Raw genomic sequence first — 20527 nt, forward strand, 5'->3', positions numbered from 1 at the left:
AAGAAAACACCAAAAAAAACCCAACCAAAAAAGACATACCAACCTCTACTACAGATATAATGAAAACAGGTTTTATCGATTTGCAGGAAGTACTTTGCCACGTGTATCACAAATAGTTTTTCATTTATATTTAAAAAAATAATAACCCTACTCTATTTGATAGTTGGCAATACTGACTTAATAATTTTAGCAAATCAGAAGGAAGTTAATGTAATATTCAATTTGCTTTACATCTTCAAAGTCACCCACGGCATTTTACAAGGCAGGTAATATTATCACAGCTGGACACCCTGGTAATCTTTTGAGCTCTTTTTCCCTTTCAAAATAAATGTTACAGATTTACGATGATACTGCTAAAATAGCTGTAAATTTACTTCCAAAGATAAAACAGGTGAATTAACAGAGCCTTGAGCTCCATCAAATTGAACAGAAATGCCAGCAGGGCACAACACAAATGAGAGATCCAAGGCTGCAGACGGACCAGCCACGAGAACCTCCTGACACACCTCCCCATTTCAGGAGAGGTTTGGATTCAACTCCTCCACCCTGGATTTTTGTTTGTCCTTTGATCCAGAGCCACGGGATTTGCAGAAGATGGCAGATGCTCCACAAGAGCAAACTTGCTATTTGAAAACATCAGGTTGGCTCTTTGACGCCAAAACTGAAAGGTAACAAGGACCCCAACACTGAACTACTCCTCTCTTCACTCTGGTGTTCACACTCTGGAAACCCCTTGGAAAGCTTACTGGGCTCAAAACACCAAAACTAGTAAAGATTCAGCTTTAATTAGCATCCAGTTCAAAATAGCAATTTTAACTCTTCCTCTTTGAGGGACAACTCCCATGGAGTTTAACCAGTATCTCACCTCTTGGGAAAAGCAAGGCTGTCCCTATAAACTAAGTTCAGTTGAAAAGCTCAAGAGGGATGCACCTGTAGAAAACCACTGCCAGCTCTCTCTGTGCCCAAGGAGACAAATGCTTGATTTGAACCAGCAAGGACCAATTACGTCTTTTCTACAGAGGACAGATGCTGGATTTATCATCAGCTGGGCTTCTTCCTTACTGAAAAATCCCACAGCCATGAAGTGCCTGACCATACCTGCCCAGGGGGGGCTGCTCAAAGCCCCATGTGCTGCAGTGGGACCAACATCTGCAGCATCTCAAGCTCCCCACAACCCCAGTGGTGCTTTCTTATGGGCACCAGGTAAAAAATTACTGATGTATATAGAAAAAATATCTCAAGGGTTATGGTGATCCTATTTATCCCTATGTTGCCCTCCAGCACCACTCAGGACATCTCAAAGACAGCAGGCACAAAACTTGACATCCTCTCCACTGTCAGTGCTCCAAGGAGCAAGCCCCAGTGTTGCTGTGTTAGGACCTGGTACAGGAAATAACTTGTAAGTTCGTGGTGATAATCTAATTTTATTGAGTTTTCTACTGTCTGGCCATGGTTCCTGCCTAACTTTTAGCAATTATGAAATATTATAGCAAAGGCAGACTCTGTAAGAACCCGGCGTAAATACTCTGTGAATACTAAAGGGTCTCTCCACTAACTTTCTGGATAGAATAGTCAGTGCTTATTCTTAGAGTTCTTTTAAATACATGTTACTCACAAGAACATTCTGCTCAGGTTCTTTCTTCAATTGCTATAGGATACTATTTCCTGTTCCTTAAATAGAACTTTAAACAAATTTTTAAAATATACATAAAACTCATTTACAAACATTTACATATCAGAAAAGCCTAATCAAAACCTCCCTGATTTCCATGTCAACTGTCATAGATGGTTTAGCAATCAGCAAGCTGATATAAAAAATAAAATCAAAACATATTTGTCTTCTTACATAAACTGTTATAGCAATATAACGTAAAAAGTTAGAGATCTAAATAACAGTTGAATAGTGGGAGCTGTAAAAGCTGGAATGATTGATTTCATAATGTTTTCAGGCATTATAAATAATCTTTAAGTGTCTCCATTGCTTTGATTTGCATAAGCAATTAACAGTTCATTAAGCATAGATTAAAACAAAGCCGAGGCAATACCGAGAACCTGGGTCAGTCAGTGCTGCTCCAACCCCAGCTCTCCAAAGCAGCTGCTGCAGATTGTTTGGGGTTTGGCTGGTGAGGGTTTGGTATTGGGGGGCTACAGGGGTGGCTTCTGTGAGAAGCTGCCAGAACTTTCCCCCACATCCGATGGAGCCAATGCCAGCCTGGATCAACTCACCAGGGCTGATCACCAGGGTCAGCACTGCACTGTGGAAAAACTGTGAAAATTATATATAAACCAGGGCTGGAGGCCATGAAACAGTGTGAGACCTCCATAGGAAATTCATAGGAACTTCACAGGATCTCCAAAGGAACTTAGAATCATAGAACAGATCACAGGATCACTAAGGTTGGAAAAGACTCCCAGATCGAGTCCAGCCATTCATGGGACCTTCACAGGAAATTCACAGGACGCCCACAGGGAATTCCCCCCAACATCCAAAGGATTTTCCACCCCTGACAGGGTTGGAAGGTCCCCTTGGTGAGCAGCCACACAGCCTCGCAAACACACACACTGTTTTGTGGCCTTTCCTGCCGTTCAGGTAAGAAATGAAAGGCTTTTGCTCATGGGCAGCCAGGTCCACGAGCTCTGAGCTGCAGCCCCAGGTAGCGGTTATGGGGCATGAAAAGGGAGGATTGGGAGCACAGGAGAAGGAATGAAGACAAGGGAAGATAATTGAAAGTACCAGTGCACTAGTTATGTTGCATATTTCTAATGTAATTAGTATTAATAAGCTGTCAGTCAGAAGATGTAGTTGTTAAAAGGCAGTTTCAGTGGGGGGAAATGATAATTGAACTCCTCCATGTATTTGTCTGTATTATTTATTCTGTTGTTTTTTTCAGTTCATTGCCACTGATGCGTGTTTAGCAGAAATGAAATTGAAGAAGTAAACTGAGTTTTTTGTTTATTAACTAGAAAAAAAATGATCCACTATTGCTCTGAGCAGTGCCAGCCATAGGAGGGAGGCTCAGGGAGGTCAGTGGGTCAGTTCTGCACTCAAACCACAATGTTTTTAGCCTATAACTTTAATTCTGTTCTGATATATACACTTGTTCCTGTGGTACCCAGCATGGCACTACTGCTCCTTTCTTCTCTACCAATGGGTAAAGACACTCCAGATGCTCTGCAGGTTTCTGTCTTGTGGCTTAACACTGCAGTTCTTAAAGCTGCTCAAATCATGTGCACTGAATAAAATATTCAATAATTTCCCTTTTTCTTTCTTAATTTTTCAATTGTCTGCAAGCAGCTTACAGCATTCTCTAAAGCACCCGTAACAAGAAATTAGTCACTAAATATTTTATACAAATAGTTATTTAGGCTGTATCTTGATCACAAGCAGTTTGCTGTGGATTCAACTGGGACAGAAGGATTTGGATTGGATTTGTACTTCTGACTGTAAATTGGCCACATGGAGACAGCTTGCTTTCTCTGCTTTGCAAAGCAGCCCTCATGACAACAGTCAGGGTATTTCAGGCTCCAGCAACCCAATGGCCAAGTTAAAGTTATGTGAGCAGTGGTTGCTCTCAAATATCCCCAGTATATCACCTACACTCTGGGCACCTCCTACATCTCAGAGCTATGTGTAAATACCACATCCGTATTTAACAGTGGGGAAAGGGAAAACAGAGTCAAACATGACTTTGGCTGCATGGAGGAGGTCTTGGCTTACAGAGAAACCCTGACTTTCATGTGCAGTGTCATGAAATCTTTCCTCTGTGCTTTGACAAAGCAGCCTCACGCATGTTGATATAGATGAGATGTAAGGAAGAAGTTTTCTGCGATGAGGGTGGTCAGGCACTGGCACAGGTTGCCCAGAGACATGGAAGCCCCACCCCGGGAAACATTGAAGGTCTGGCCGAGGCTCTGAGTGACCTGATCTAGTTGAAGATGTCCCTGCTCATTGCAGGGTTTGGCCTTTAAAGGTCCCTCTGTGATTCCATGTGCCAGACTATGCATCACCAACTACATGGTCCCTCAGGTGCTCCTCCAGTACAGTCCTGTGCCTCCCATCGCTCCTCACATCCCAATGGAGCACTGGCCATTAATGTTAACACCAGGAATTTCTCTTCTATGTGTCCTATAAGTAAGAAATGCTGCTTTTTTTGGTCACTTAAACCACCTGCTAAATTTAAGGAGGCTGTAACTCACAAACCCTTGGCAGCTTGGCACAAAGGCTGGAAAATGCTGAAAGCACTGACTACTGCAACTGATTTTAAATTCTGACTTTGTAAAATCCAGGATGAAGTAACTGAGGGTAACTGAAGTAACCTGAACTGTAATAGCTCCCGTCAGCTCATGTTATCAAAATTAAACACTTCTGAACCAGTACCATTCCAGGCAAGGGATACAGGACATTTTCTGACTCAGACTACTAAAGGAAAAAATAGACTTTAGAGGTAGTTAGGAAGAAAAATGGGAACAGCCCTGCTCCTGGGTCCAACATCCTGCCCTGTATGGGGTCACAAGGAAACCAAGGCAGGGCTGCAGAGAGCCCAGATGTCCGGACTGGACATATCAGGGCTCTTCAGTGGCTTATTTGGATTGTTACGGTTGGAGCTTTGTTTGGAAAATGTTGATTGTTTTCTAAATGTAATTAATTGTTATGATTTGTTGCAGTCATTGAGCACAAGGCCCCAGATAGTGCTCAGCAGAACGTGAGGATGCAGAGCAGCTCAATTCATCAGCACCTTCCTGGGAACTGCCTTAGACCCCTTCAGGCAGGAAGTCACAAGATGGAAATGGGCTCCTGGAGCTATCTGGGACCTCCCTTTGGTGTCTCCTTCTTTCTTTCTCCTCCTGCCAAGCTCCAAGGTTAAAATACATGATTTCAGTGCTTTTAAGGACAAGGAAAACTGAAGAGGAACAGATATTCTTTCAAGGCTTTTTACCTTTTCAGGAGAGAATATTTTCAAGGAGCTTTGGATGGGGGGAGTTTGTGATCGTTAAATAGCCTGTCCCATAATTACAAATAAGGATCCAGCTGAGGCACAGCTCAGGGCTCATTTTCAGGATGTGTGGCTGATCCTCAGCCATGGGGGGACCAATCGCCCACTCCCTGACAGAGCAAGAGACTCCCCAGAGACACACCAACAACTGCTTGGGCTCTTCTTCTCAAGCCATTGCTGATACAGCAGCTGGCCCCACCACTGGAGGCAGGATTTCAAGCCATTTTCTAAGTTGCTTATTGCCACAAGGACAAAAATTATTTTCTTCCAACTAGGTTTTCTTGTGTCAGCCATTCAACATGTTCCTATGGTTTTTTTCCTCCCTTTCTTATTACCTTTTCTGATAGCAAAGACGTTGCAGATGGGCATCAAACTGTGCAAAATGTAAATTATGATTGGGCAGAGTCAGAACATAAAAAATAAGTTATTTGGATGCATTTTTTTTTTCCTAAGGACCACAGCACATATGGCATGCTAAAAAAATGTCTCATGTTCATTAAGGCTAAATGAGACAGGTTAGAGAATCATGGGCACCAAATGGAAAACTTGGGGGAAAAAAATGCTGGCTGGCAACTCATTCTGCTGATAATATTTTTTGGATGTTTCCCTCCTGCCCTCTCTCCCTCATTTTTTTTTAAACTGCAAGGACATTTTTGCAAATATTTCACAAATATCTGATGGCTGTTGCTTAGGAATCTGTCCGCCCCGCTGTGCCTCCCTCATTTGAAGGTCATAATCTTCAGTTTGTGAAATCATAATTATCTCGCTAGCCAGTAACTCTGATGTCACAAATGGAGGATGATGATGACTTCAATGAAAAAAGCAGCAGTGGGAGAAAATGAACTCCTCAGCCACCAAGAGTTTGTTTTCCTCCCCCCCCAAAAAAGGATACAGCGGAGAAAAATATCAGCAGAATGATCTCCAAATAGACTATTTTCTGCATGGTATCAGTGCCTCTTTCAGAATATGAGGGTAATTTCTGTCTTGTGCCAGTTTAACACAGACTTCCACTTTATTTTAACATATAGCAGATCTTATATTTAATGTAATAGCAGAATCTTGGTACTTCTTATGGAGCTCATACAGAGCCCAGAGTTCTTCTATAAAAATGAAATGAGCCTCCCTGTAACCCTCAGCAAAATGAAACGGCCAAGGTTCACCCCAAGGTCACCTATGCCTGGGGCTTCACTACTGCCAGATAATTCACCACTGTAACAAAAAATATAACAAATAAACACTGTCTGTCAGATTAATAAAGTATTTAATGTCCAATTCTCCTTATTGCTTGTTATTAAGCATCCCTGCCAGCCTAATGCTAAAAATGCAATGACTCAGAGTGGGTGACTTCTCTCCCCAAAAATCACAGAATTTGGAATGGATTGGGTTGGAGGGGACCTTAAAGATCATCTAGTTCCAACCCCTCTACCACGGGCAGGGAATCTTCCACTAGAAGGGGGGTGAACTATCCACTAAAAATGGAGGAGAAGAGAGACCATAGCAGAGCTTAGACCATCCTGATGCATTTCCCCTCTCTGTATCCCCTCCCTTTTGTACAGACTGAAAGACTCATATGCCCCAGACTTTATTTAGTTCTTGGAAATAGGACTGAGATGACGGCACTGACTTTCCTCCAGGACAGTCGCTCTGGGAACACGATTCAGCAACTCTGAGTGCCATTTTTTTGAATAAAGCTATCAATGTTTCTCCTGAAGAGTTTGGAATACAAGTAGATTTCTGTTGTCACTATAAATGCTAGCGGTGTGTCTCCTGGGCATCAAATAAAATACATTTCAATGTTGCTGTCTGCTTGAATGAGACACGAAAAGAGCGATATTCCGAATTCCTGCCGTTTTACAAAAATATGAACTAACAGTGCAATGACACCATTCTCCTGTCTCTTCCCACTGCGGATCTTAGGCACTACATTGCAATACCTCCATGTGCAAAAGCAGCAGTGCACTGGGACCAACCCCAAATGGCGAAAACGCGATGGATTCTGACATAGGAATGAGAACAAAAGTATTTAATGGTGGAGGTGTGGGAAAAAAACTGAAATTCCCAAATTGCAACCATGTTCCCTGCCACTTGGCACTGGTGCCGGGCTGTGTAACTCGGAGGGGAGTAAGTGGCAGCAATTGCATCCTCGCAGAAGAGATGTCTTCCAAAGGCGTATCACAGCAACAGCATCCTCAACTTCCTGGCTGCAGATTTCAGCAGCAGAGGGGAGAATACAGGGAGAAATAAAAGCACAACAGCTGTAGTGCCACAGGCCCCTGGCCTACAGAATATGTTAGGAGACCGATGCACACACCCACTATTCTCAATCATTAGAAACAACATATGGTGGGTTGGTGTTCGTGCTGCCTTTCTCTGCCTGCCCTCTTTCTGCTCAAGGTATAAGTAAATTAAGAGAGAGTCAGGCTGCACACGTGAGCAGGGAATCACAGAGGGAAGGACCATATGGGGTCAGAAGGACGCATAAATTCTTTGTTGGGGTTATTTAAAATCTTCACCGCATCTTCATCAATTCTAAAAGCTCCAAAGGCACTGAAAAATAATCCCATTTTGTCTTTGTGTGGCCAAAACCTTTCTGTGCTTTTTTCTGTTCTCACAGCAGCTGATATGCCCCGTCATCGCCATCATTGTTCACAAACTCCCAAAGCACAGAGCAGGGGGCATAAAACAATAACACAGCATTTGCAAACAAGGTGACAACAACTGAGATGGCTCATCCAACTCCGAGAGAACCCTGCAACCTCTTCCCCTGTATTTACAACACAAGGTACACATCAGTTTGTGAAATAGGCCAAAATCCAAACTGCTGTCTTTGGGACAGCCAAAATGGTGTCAGACAAACACCTTGAGATGTGCAGGGTGGTCCATGAGTGCCCAGATGTGAGAGATGGGTCCTGAAAACACCTTTCACGTGGGCTGCCCTGGAGCAGCCACAGCTGCCACTGAGTACGATGGGCAAGGATCAGTCTTGAAGCAGGAGAAAACACAGGGATGGCATGAGATAGGGATGCAGATAAAGGCACAGATTCACTGCACTGCAAGGACATCAGGTGAGATAGATATGTTCCTAGGATCTGGAAGACAGCAGGACCAGGATTTGACTGAGAATTGCACACATCACTGGGGCACTGGGAGCACTGCGGCTTGCATGGATACGCACAGGAAAAAAGAGCAGAAGTCTTTAATTCACCTCTGTCAAAAGCAGGATTATGAGTTTCTCCTAACATTTAGACTGCTTTTGATGCTGCAAAAGGTGATATAAGAAATGTCATTGCTGCCAGAGGAGCGGGGGACGGTGACACCAGACATTGCTGCAGCCGTGACTCATCGCGAGAGCTCGGGAGAAATGACACGCGAGTTGGTGTCACGACTGTGGAGTTAACCTTTGTCACCTCTGTATTCAGCTGACTGAGCTTCCCCTTTAATGAAGCAGTTTGATTTATGTATGAGTCATTTGCCTTCATAAGAAATTTATTAAATGATCATCTTTTTTTTCCCTCCAGATTTGTCACTTGAAACGTGGTAATTGGTGTTTAAACCTGCAATGGCATGTCATCAAATGAGTTCAAACAACCTTACACGTTCCTTGCTCTCCGTATCGTAAGGAAGCTCGGCTGTCAGTGGGACAGGAGGACTCCAAAGACACAGAAAAATCCTGGCATGGAGATACTGCCTCAGGATGCTGATGGCCTGGGAATGGCACATTCTTTTCCCTCCCTCAGTGACACAAGACTTAATAAGAACCAGGGAGCAGCATGACCTGCCTTGGTACCTGAAGTGGTATCTGGCTCTAAACCTCCATCTCAGTTCAGCAAAGTGCTTCAGAAACAAGAAATCCAATGAATTCAATGAGGAGTAATTCCATGGTTAACGTTAGACATGTTTGAGTGTGTTGCTGAACTGCATCCTAATCTCCCACTCTCTTGGCATCTCAAACCATGAAAACAATACAACCGTGCCAAGAGTCTGCTATAAAAATAATTGCTTTTAGTTTAAAAAACCAAGTTATAAAATATCTATAGAGCTACAATCAGTCTTAATTTCTCTGCAAGCATCATTTTACATTAGATCTTTGTTTTTCATTCAAAATTTGAATCAAAAAAAGTACTTCTGTTTTAATTAGTTTTATAAATTTGCTGAGCTAAATGAATACAGTAGTAAAATCAAAACTACAGAAAATATGCGTAATCTCAGCAAACTGTATTACTTGTGGAACAAATTGTAAATCTAGTGCTTAATTAAAATTATTTGAAATGCCAAGATGTGAAAACTGAATTATGCTGCCACACAAAATCTACAGCTCATTTTAATAAACTATAATAGCCTCAGCTACAAAATTTTGGCATTTGAAAGGTTTCCATCTATACATGTAAATTTTGTCCCACGTTATACATATACTTTTAAGACCTCATTTGCATCCTGATTGGATCAATGATTGCATAAAACAGCCCTTGGGCTTCTGTTTGGAGCAGCAATGACTGAGGGAATGATGCAGTTGGAAGATATGAAATTTGGAAACCCAGCTGGCAAGGTGTGGATGCATTAGCCCATGGAACCTGGGAGTCTTTAAGGTTTCCTCTGTTTATTGAGAGAACAGCAACTTCCAGCACTGTGGTGCAGCCAGAATTCCCTGAAAAGGGTGGCTTTCCCAAAGAACCGAGCATCCTTGGGAGCACACTCCTGCCTCACCCTGTGGGTGCTCAAGCCAGCATTCTGCTGTGTTTCTGCAAGGACCACGGCCCAGATGCCAGCCTTTCCTCCCCGGAATGTCACAGACTGCCAAACAGATGAAACCCTCTGCCCCAGAAGCTGTTTGCAGACTAAGCCAAATGTGTCACACTGCAGATGACTTCTGATGCCCCAAACCACACCTAAACCTCTGGGGAAGGTTTCTGCAGACAACCTGCTCCAGAGAATTCAGCTGGTGTGTGGACACGGACAAGGGTTTAGACGAAAAAAGGAAGAATTTTCAATTCATTCTGTGACACCAACTGGAGACTTTTGTTCTAGATGATAATCTCAGTTTTCTCAAAACTCATTACAGTCAAAGTACAATTTAAACTACATTTCTTTTTTCTTGTGATGGCTCAGTATCAAAGCACTGTGAGTGGCAGATTAGCAAAATTTGATTTCAGCTTTCAGGGCTTTAATAATCATGGGAAATTGCTCTTATGAGCAGGGTTTCCTTGCCCACTGGCTGCTTTGTGGATTGCTAGGACAAAACCTACCTATAAATGCAGAAATTGTACTTCTGTACAGCTCTGCCAGCTGGCCACACCATTATGCACATAATTCCTTCTACTTTGGTATCTCAGTAGGAAAAAACCCAAATCCTAAATTGAATACATCTTCGGAATATCAATTTAATTAAGAGGATGACAATAGGATGAAAAAGGCAGGAGGGTGTTTATTAGAATAGATTTCTGCCTGCATTGCATTGATACACCTGTGCCCATGTATTGGTACATTCTAGTGGAAAAAACCTATGTAATCTGTACTATGTCACAGTGAACATCAGCATCACACATACCTGTTTGGAACTGAGCAAAGGAGACAAAAATCTCACCCTGTGCTGCAGGAAAGGGAACAGATGGTGCAAACATTCACACACACACAAATTCACACTTTTTGATGACACAAGGTTAATAGCAAGATCCTTCCATGCTTATGCTTGAAAGGATTATGGACAGAGTTAGTCATTCTGGATTCACCACTAAAATCAACTGTAAAAGGGCTGCAGCAGGTGAGGAGCTGTGTGGTGGAGTAGAGGATGGCCAGAGACCTGCAGCCATGGACTGGGCTCACAGTGAGCCACACGCACACCTCCCTCCACAAGCTCTGAGACATCAGCTCAGCTCTGAGCTTGTGGAGTCTGAATATGTCCCTGGAGATATTCCAGAACCTTCTGGATGCAATCCTGTGCTATGTGCTTTGGGACGACCCTGCTTAAGTAGAGAGGTTGGACCAGATGACCCACTGTGGACCAATCCCACCTGACCCATTCTGTGATTTTTCTCTTCAGCTGACCACTGAGCACTTCCATGCACAGTTCCAGAGTGCCTACAAATCCCATGGAGCTGCCTGTTGGTACCCAACATGACCCAACACACGCAAACAGCAACTCAGCGCCCACAGAGTCCTGCGTGTTTTATTTAAGAACATATATGCAGATGATTCTCTAGAAAGCACACTCTATAAATAAAACATGTTTAATAACCTAAGAAGGCCAAACAAAATAAATAAACCATGCTACTGAATGGCAACTTCCTCTGCAAAAGAATCTGTAAAATACTTTCCAGGGTTTGCAAAGTGCCTGCCTGCAAAATATTTTGCATGATACAGTGTTATTCCTTAAACAGCTGTGACGGTCCACATGGTGCATTGCCTTATAAACTCCCTGCTGTACAGTTCTCCTGCTCTCAAACCAAACCAACTCAAACATCAGCGGGAGTCAGCACTCCATTTTATAACTGCAAGGTATGATTTATTAGGAAAAAATAACTCCTACTTTATTTTCCTACTGCTGGGAGTCAGCGTGGTCCTTCTCAGGTGAGGAACGCCAGGCCAACCTGTACCAGCTCACTGCCCAGACTGGCAGAGTCCCCACAGACCATTAAGGGAAGCAATGAAGCCTGATGTGCTGAGTGATGTTCCCACAGCTTTAGATCTCACTTCTAGACACTTCTTTCACTTGCAGAATGGAGTGATATGAATCACACTGAGGTCTGAGCTTATCCTGGCTTATTTCCATCTTTGGATGGAAGCCTGAAGCCACCCCGGACCTGTGCTGATGCTGGAAGGGATCGGGCAGCAGTCCTGCTCCTGCTGTGAGGACAAAGCAGGAGATGAGGCGCAGGGGGGAAATGCCTGGTCCCAGTCAGGCAGTAGGGAGATGTCCCCTTGGGACACAGCACAGGTTCGGTCTGTAGCAAACCCCACTGAAACTACTCTAATAAATCTCTGCTGCTGTCTCTGCAAAGGGGCTTGTCCACTTCAGCTCTCTGTGGGTGGGAGGCTTATTTCCATGGGATGGGCTGGCAGGATTGAAGCCAGGCTTGTAAGAGGTGGCTTCCAGAGTCAATTTGTTCTTCTCTCCCTTTTTTTATTCTCTATAAAGCTGAGCATGCAGGAGGAGAATCAAACTCAATTCAGCATCAACTAATTTTTCTCAGGACAGAAGCTCCCTTTCATTAAAAAAAAGAAATCGTCAGTAATTCCATACATGTCGCAATCTGGTGAATTACCAGAATGTATTCGAGACAGAAAGCTCCTGCTTTGGAGAGAGCCCTAATTGTTGGCTTCCTTGCTATGCACTACACACAGCTTGCCTTGTTTCACAGCCAGAAGTGCTGCTGTATCTTTTTGTCTTCCTCTCCCCAGCAACTCGGCTATTCTTCGGAGACGTACCGTAAGTGCCAACAGGTGGGATGGGGTGCTGGGAGGGAGAGGCTACAAAGGACCATCTGCACGGGCACAGAATGCAGAATGCACGGCCAGCAACGCCAGAACATCTGTCTGCCTCCAGCCTCTTCACCTATTGCAAAGGTTACGCACCAGCGCCGTGCCAGCTGCGGCAGGTACTCGTTTGAAAGAAAAACACCCCAGCAGTAGCCTGTGGGGACATATTTTTGGTGTCTTTATGCATTGTAAAAATACAGAATTCTGCCTAATTCAAAGCTAAAGTGTCCTCCCACTTTTCCAGCACAGGAGATGTTACTGTGGTTGATCAAGTGTGTGTTTACTTGATGAGACTCTCCCACGTGGGTGCAGGACCCCTCTCCACATGACATCAGTGCACACCATGTGCTCTGCCTGCATAAATCTTGGGATTATACAGGCAGTCAAATAATTTCCAGCCAGATTTCCCAACCATAATATTGAAGCAGGGAACTTAATACTATTAACACACTATCAATCACACACAAACCCACAGAGTAACCCAGAGACAACAATTTCCCCCATACTCATCATGGATTTTACTACAAATAAACAAAAGCATTCCCACCCTGCACTTTCCAAGACTGCTGCCAGCTCTGATATTTTTTATATTCCTCTGAGTAAACCAGTGCCAAAAATTTCCCTATCTTTAACAGCAACCGAAGCAGCAGCTACGGAGGACTCCTGCAATCCTCAATCCTTCACCACAAAGACTAAGCCAAACCCCAAAATTCTCAAACAATTCCTTTGGCTAAATCCCAGAGTTTCATCTCTTCTGGCTTTTCAAAACTGCACCCTTTGCTTCTAGTAAAGTGTGTTCCCCACTGACAAGTAGGCAAGGAACAAGGAGGAAGATGTTACATGTCTCAGGTGGTTTGAGTTCAGCAGGATGTCGCATGGGAGGCTGAGCACAGAGGTGTTTCTCAGTTGGCATTTAAAAAGGAGAAAGATGGAAACCTGTCTCCTTACCTATTCAATCTAACATAGCCTGGGAAGTCCTGTCTTTTTTGTTTGTTTGTTTGTTTGAACATTGTGTTTTTTAAACATGTTTTGTTAATACTTTATTGTTTTTTTGGGAAACACTTGGAGGAGGTACCACCTAAGGAAATGGAAGTTTCGCAGAGTCTGCCCTGAAATGTGGCTCCTCTCTACATGACATTTTGAATTCCCAAGAGCCGGGATTCCTGTCATTTTTATGAAGCTGTTTGATGCCTGTTTGTAACTCTCTGCCTTCCCAGGTTTCCTCCCTATCCCTCATACCCAACAAGCTGCTCCCTGACTGACACCGCCACGCTGGCACCGCTGCGTTCACACCCTGCCAGGCACTGCTTTCCAGGGTTTGTTTTTTACACCAGCCACTGGTAAATGAGGCTGGTGTGACAGACCACTGGCTGGATAATGAGTTCATTCTCCAGACCCACCGAGAGCAAGGTACTTTCCTGGCCCATCTGTTCTCTACACTCCTCACGGCGTGGCTCCGGGAATGCTGTTCCTAAAGAGAGCAGCAAACACCCAGCGGACTGCTGATGTGCAATAGACCCCGGGCTGATGGCCTCTGTAACACACAGTGCAAAGCTTTCTCAGCCGAAAAATGGGAAGAGACAGAGCACTGGGATTACATCAGAGCCATTGCTGGAAAGTCTTAAACTGGAGAAAAAATCAGGGGGGGACGAAAGTCTCCAGAAGGCTGAAACAAATCTAGCACACACATCGCACAGGCACAGTGATCTTCCTCGGCCACCTGTATTTCCTCCACATTTTCTAGGAGAAATAAAAGCTCCAGGCTAGTCACAGGTCTGTAAACAGAAGTGGTCAAAAGTCAAAGCAAAGATCTAGAGAGACTAGAACAAGAAATGAGACTTAAAATACCAAGCCAGGAAGTTTACCCAGCCTTGACTGAAACTGGCACACCTGACCTCACAAAGGAAAAAGGAAAAAAAACAGTTAAAAAGCCTAGGTAACATCTGCAAATATTTTAGAGGAAAGGAAAACTGGTACCTTCTTCAACTGGGAGAAAGGATGAATAAAAATTGGGGGGTTGGTATACTTGAGCGGCGAGTGGTTTAACAAAGATAACTTGGGCTCTGTAATGTACCATCTCCTCAGTACAAAAGTGTGGCAACAGATGACTGACAGCATCACATTTCAAACTGCCTTTAAAAAAAGTTCTGTGTGTTTTTAAACCCATTTCCTGCAGAACTTGCTGCTGCTTGGTATGAACAAGGGGCAGATGTGAGTGATTCATTAATGCCTTGAGGCCCATGAAGGTCAGGAGAACATCCTCACTCACATCCAACAGGACATTGTAACAATGAACTCTCACAGCTAGGGTTGGGATATGAGCCAGCTATTAGCAGATAAAGTTTGCTCCAGGTAAATCTTCCACAGCTGCCTATTATGCTCTATCACATTATTTCTCCTGACAGACACAGCACTGTCCATACAGATCACAGGTGCAATCCAGTATGGAAATCCTATCTGGTTGTGCAATACATTACCGTCCTCTCCCTGACTGTACTGATGTCTGAATTAAACTGTAATATCTCATGACTGGAATCTTTCTTTAATTCATACTGAAGATCACTCACAGAATCTATGCACTGAACAAAGTAGTAAATTCACCTCAACATCTTTATGCTTTCCCATAGTCTTTAAATCATTCATATTCAGACTTTCTGTGTGTTCTCGATTGGATGGAAATGTTTCTAGTCCATAACTTTTCCATTAATGTTTTTGTGGAATTAACTCTTTAAAGAGAAAGCTCTGTTCTTTGATAATCAGGAGAAAGAGCAAAGCCCACGCTTCACTGCTGCAGGATGAGCCTGGAGAAGCCCTTGGGCTCTGAGCCATCCTGGAGCAAGGTCCCAATATCAGGCCCTGAATACAGCCCTAGTGAAGAGCACACATTGCAAATGGGTGGTTGGTGGGGTGGCATCTCCCTCCCTCCACCAGTGCTGAAGGTGTCCTCCCCCTGTATAGGCAAAGAAGTTCAGCAAACTCCCCTTTCTCTCACGTGATGTGCTGTTGTGAATGAAACCCTCCAAATGTGCTTGCCTGTAACACAAAATGCAATTATTCTGCAAGACATGATAAAAATCTGAAAAGAAGTTTGAGAACACGCTCCACTGCATCATCTGCAGAAGCTAAGGGGGATGAACAACAGAGCTGCATGGTAGGAAACCAAACACTTCACTGCAGTGCACCTAATTTGTGAGACATCTCCCAAAATCAGCCTCATTGAGACACAGCATGCCAAGGGCTCACAGGTAAAAACCACCACTGAGTACAAGAAAATACATTAAAACCACATTAAGGGGTTTGGCAGTCCTCTAAAATTCAGAGAAAGACCTTCCTTAGCAAGGACCCTGTACACCAAGACACTGCAGCCTTTAGGGTATCAATGACACTCTCTGTCCCTCTCTTTTGACAATTGCCCTTTTCTCAATGCACTCTTTTCCATCCATGGGTTTAACCCAGAGCTGGAAGGTCTCCATAATCACTGCTACGAAGGCTACTGCTGCTAGTCTGTGTATTGTTTCCTTAGGTACTCCAAATTTCTGGCTTGAGGCCAGTCTCTCAAACACAAGGGGTTCTCCTCAATGCCATGTGTTAGCACAGGTCTCTCCCTACTTCTGAACCTGCCCTGAGAAGGTTTGTCCTCCTGCAGTGCTCTGCAGCTGCTTCCAGCTTCTGCCTCCAGCCTCTGACCTTTCCAAGGCTACCTGTGAAATCCCACGTTCAGTAAGAGACTTTTTAAAGCAAACAGTTTACATATGATTAATTCTGCCTGTAGACCTCAAAAAAACCCTTCCTGATTAACAAAGGTCACTGAATCTCAAAAGTTTATGGCAAACAATTCAAATATATTACAGCCCTCAATTCAAATATATTACAGCCCTCCTATAAAAAATGAAGTAGAAAAAGCTCCTGTTTTTTTCTGGAGAAAACAGATTGTGGCTGAAGACAAGGCAAGAAGCTGGGTAGATACAAACTGGAAAACTGATAGAAGAGCAGCTGTGGGTTAACACCAACAGCTGGAGAGGCAGGACTTCTTGTCACAGCAACCCCCAGATACAGAGAAAAAAATATATATCCTAACAGTGAGCGCTGCTGGAGCTCCTGTTGGAGTCATTTGGCAATAGGATATTCTCTGAGTGCTTCAAGGTTGCATTTTCCCTTCAAGGATGTCAAAACACGTTGCAGAGGTATGACATGGCTTTATCTTCATTTACAATGAGGGGAACTGAGAGAAGGTGATGGGAAGTCGTTTTGTCCAGATGAGAGAGAGGGTCATCAGCAAAGATAGAACTCTGGTCCTTAACCCTCCAGCATTGCTGCCACTCTCCACAGCCTCCTCAAGGAAGACAAGGTTTACAAGTGCCAGCAATTCCTGTTGCAGGTTCTGTGCCTTGGAGCATGCCAGGACTTTTCAGTGGTGACAGTCAGTGACAGTGTCACCCAGAGCTCAGCACCGAGGGCCTTCCAGCTGGGCTGGACACCAAAAAGACATGGTGGCACAGAGACTGTCCTATTGCAGAGCAGGCAGGGATGCTCCAGCCCTTGGTGAGCTTTCACAGCTTTCTGGGACCAGCAGAGGAGCAGCAGTCCTCTTTGCTGAGGAGAGCATAAGAAAACATTAAGTGGGAACCCTCAATCATCTTCCCACATGTTCCCATCATACCTTTCTCTATTAGGCAGCCGTGACTTTGCTAACCTGACTGATCCATAATTCATAACTATTATCCATGCTCAATAATTACAGTGTTAATATTTTTGTAATTTAAAAGTACCTTTCTCCAGCAGAGTTCAGCCTGTACCACTGACTAATGCACAATTTAATATTTAAGTGTTTATGAGCAAAAATGTTCTCTCTCCTCTTTCTTCCCAATTCTCACCATCAAAACGTTTTCAAAATGTTAGGGAAAAGAGGAATTTTAAGAAGGAATATGATTACTTCAAAGCAAAATTTAAAAATTATGAAATGCATAATGCCCAATCTATCAATCAAAGCCAATTCTGCAGGACAGATACACTGAAAGCCCTTCAGTTTCTAATCACTAATAGGTAACACTATCAAATTCAGCCCTACACTCTATTAGAATTGCAGTAGAAAAGCACTTAGTGTAATATCCAAAGACAGCTCACCAAATCTTGCTCATTTGGCTCAAAGACAGAACCAAAGATGTTAATAATTTGAAAGCTTTCTTAACCAATGTGCTTTATCAATATACTCAGAAAAGGAAATAAAATACCTGTACAGAACTTCTGTAGATTAAAAAAAAAAATCTAACTTGTATTCAGCCAGAGAACTGTGATTTTTTTTCCCCAGATTTGTGAATTACCCATGGATGTGTTGCTGTCCCGGATGCAGAGCCCATCATCTCCCAGTTGCAAACCACAGGAATCATTTCCATTCCTTCCTTCTGACCATATTAGTTTCAGGCTTGTTTCTAGCAGGATTTTTTATGTCTTCATTTCCTAATTCCTCATTTTCCCATCAGTCTCCCAAGAACCACAAACACAACGTTGGCAGGGCAGCGATGAACTTCATCCAGCCTCCTCTCTTTCAGCTGTGCCTTGTTTCCTTCACCTCCTCCCAGGGAAGGACAGACAGAGACACCAAGCATCTGTGACCAGGTCCAGTACTCATGTCCTCTCTTTTAAAATTATTTTCAACCTCCAACTTCAGATTTTCTAAGGTTTTCTTACTCTCCAGATTAAATGTCACTGACAGAGCTGCTGTAAAGCAGCAGAGAGGGAGCAGAACCACCCAGCTGCAGGCAGCAGCACAGTAGTGATGAGGGGATGTAGCAAACACCGAGTTTACACACATACAGAGACACTGTGAGCTGGTGACAAGTAGTACAAAGACTTATTTGATGCAAAGACAGAATGACTGCATTGCTTATGTCAAAAAAAGATCAGTGGAAGCATAACAACAGACCATTCTGCATGCGACACACACTGCATAAAAGCACAAAAAATACTCTTTATGTTTCCTGCGCTTTTTTAGCCTGGTTTCTCAGGAAAAAAACAAGAGATGTGCAATTGTTCTGTCAGTCATTGCTTCCCCAAATAACTTTTGAACCTGTTGGCTGATCTCAGGTTTGACAGATAGGCTGAGGTCTCAAAGGGATCACATTCCTATCAGATGCATGAAAATAATAGAGACTCAAACTAGTGCCTTTACTGAGCTGCCCCCCGTGCTGTGGCTGCCTCTGCTCAGTACCTCAGGGGTACCAATTAGCCCACGAGCCAGAGCAGCTCTGTGGATAAGGAACAGCTGGGGTAATGCTTGCTTACACCCTCAGACAATGCATATAGCAAAAACAACACTGTGAGCATTCCAACCACAGGACACACTGAGATAGGGGCTTCTGCCTTCTCAGCTCCTCCAAGCACACAGAATTCCAGAGCAGAATCCCAAAATGCTCATGGCTGGCAGCCTGAGCAGCTGGCCTTGACGTCTTCGGTGCTTACTTTGTCCTCAAAACTGAGTCTCTGATATTTGCAAGCTCCCATGTGCTGTTAGTTAGTGCTGATGCCCCAAGGATTGCCCTGTTTCCCCAAGACTCAGCAATAAATGGCATTACCTTCCTTGACCTCCCCTGTCTGCCCCTTGGAGCTGCAAACAGGAATACAACCTTCACTGCTAAAGCACATGTACATTTTCCTGCTGGAATTACAAAAAAACAGAGAGGCATTGCCTGGCAAAGAGTAAAATTCCTGTTTAGTTTTAAGGGGATGCATATGATAGGGAAGCTACAGGACTCTCATTCTAATAGCCAATGCTGCTAATTAAAACTGTTTTGGAAGATCTGCAGCCAGCCTATAAATCACCCCTCTATATGCTATAAATAAGAGGCAGATACGGAATTGAATAGCACCCATTTGTCAACGGAATGAAGAGATTTGATTGTGCCTTTTTGAATAATAAATCCAGACATACCTAGCAGGGCACGGAGAGTTGCTCCAAGTGTCTCTTCTATCAAACAACAATGATTATATTATAGGGTATGCATTATGGGGCATCATCCATTTCTCTTGTTTTCTCATTTATTGTTGACATCCTCCCTCCCAGCTGAAACATTTCACTCTGTACAGGATGTGTTCATGCAAAGATCTCAGAAGCCAGGCAGGAGCAAACACTACTGAGTCTCCTGATGTGACGTGCACGTACTAGAATGTATCACAGAGCAGAAGGGAGATTTGTAGGGAAATTGAGCCATGGAAGCCTAAATACACAGAGGGGTTTTCCTATATATTTGCCCATAGCGCTTCTAAAGGACACTCAAAATGCATTGGGTATCAGACAGAGGAAAGTCACATTGTTCTTATTGTCAATGGATGACCATTTATACAAAACAACACAGAGAACCAAAGCTAAATTCCTTATGATTGTGTTATAACATCACTGAACAATGGAAACTCCAAAGACATCCATACAAACCACCAGATTCTTAATAATAATAATAATGAAAAGTTACCTCACTCCTGTGTGGAAATCTCAGTCATGAACACTACATCCCACTCACAGCCACCATGTCTTTCTCACTGGAAAAAAAACAAACAAATGGGCACCAATTAGGAAATGGCATTTATTAGTGTTAAGTTCAGAGTAGCTTCAAATCTTGCACATGCACGCATAAAATAGGAGATTTAGGAGTCCCTGTCACATAGAAGGCTGCAGAAGGTTAATTGAGTTCACTGTAGAGGTATCATTACCTCTGTTAACATACCTCAGGAAAAAAGCACATCAGTCAGGTTATGAAGATAGATTTATTTTAAGCCTTTGAAACTATTTGTCAAATTTTTGCCCTCTGACAGGACGATGATTCCTCTTGCTTTGTCCCTAAAACCCACTACAACTGAACAGCAACTTCCACAGCATCCCCTCGACCATGGGTTTTGCACTTCCCATGTGCAGATGTCCTCATCCCACCCACTGGTTGACTGAGACATAGAGAAGCCGTGACCTCTGGCATCTGCTTCCATTTACCCAAAGGAAAAACATTCTTTGGGATGGACCATGGGATTTCATGCAGGCTTTCCTTCCCCCTGCTGAAGGAGCAGCTGCTGGA

General features: G+C 43.5%; 1 protein-coding gene across 12 annotated transcripts in view; it reads right to left on the reverse strand.

Annotated features, from left to right (window-relative positions):
- The window catches only part of DAB1 (DAB adaptor protein 1), a 435450-nt gene that overhangs the window by 206823 nt on the left and 208100 nt on the right, over window positions 1-20527 (reverse strand). For 11 of the 12 annotated variants that reach the window (XR_004358564.1, XM_032696501.1, XM_032696507.1 and 8 more), the window contains exon 2: window positions 19934-20000. The gene's annotated coding sequence lies outside the window, so the exon portion shown is untranslated. Of the gene's footprint in view, window positions 1-17788; window positions 18232-19933; window positions 20001-20527 lie in introns of those variants that run through there. The other variant, XM_032696508.1, reaches the window with a different exon arrangement.

This window comes from Chiroxiphia lanceolata, chromosome 9 (assembly GCF_009829145.1).
Source record: "Chiroxiphia lanceolata isolate bChiLan1 chromosome 9, bChiLan1.pri, whole genome shotgun sequence".
Taxonomy (NCBI): Eukaryota; Metazoa; Chordata; class Aves; order Passeriformes; family Pipridae; genus Chiroxiphia; species Chiroxiphia lanceolata.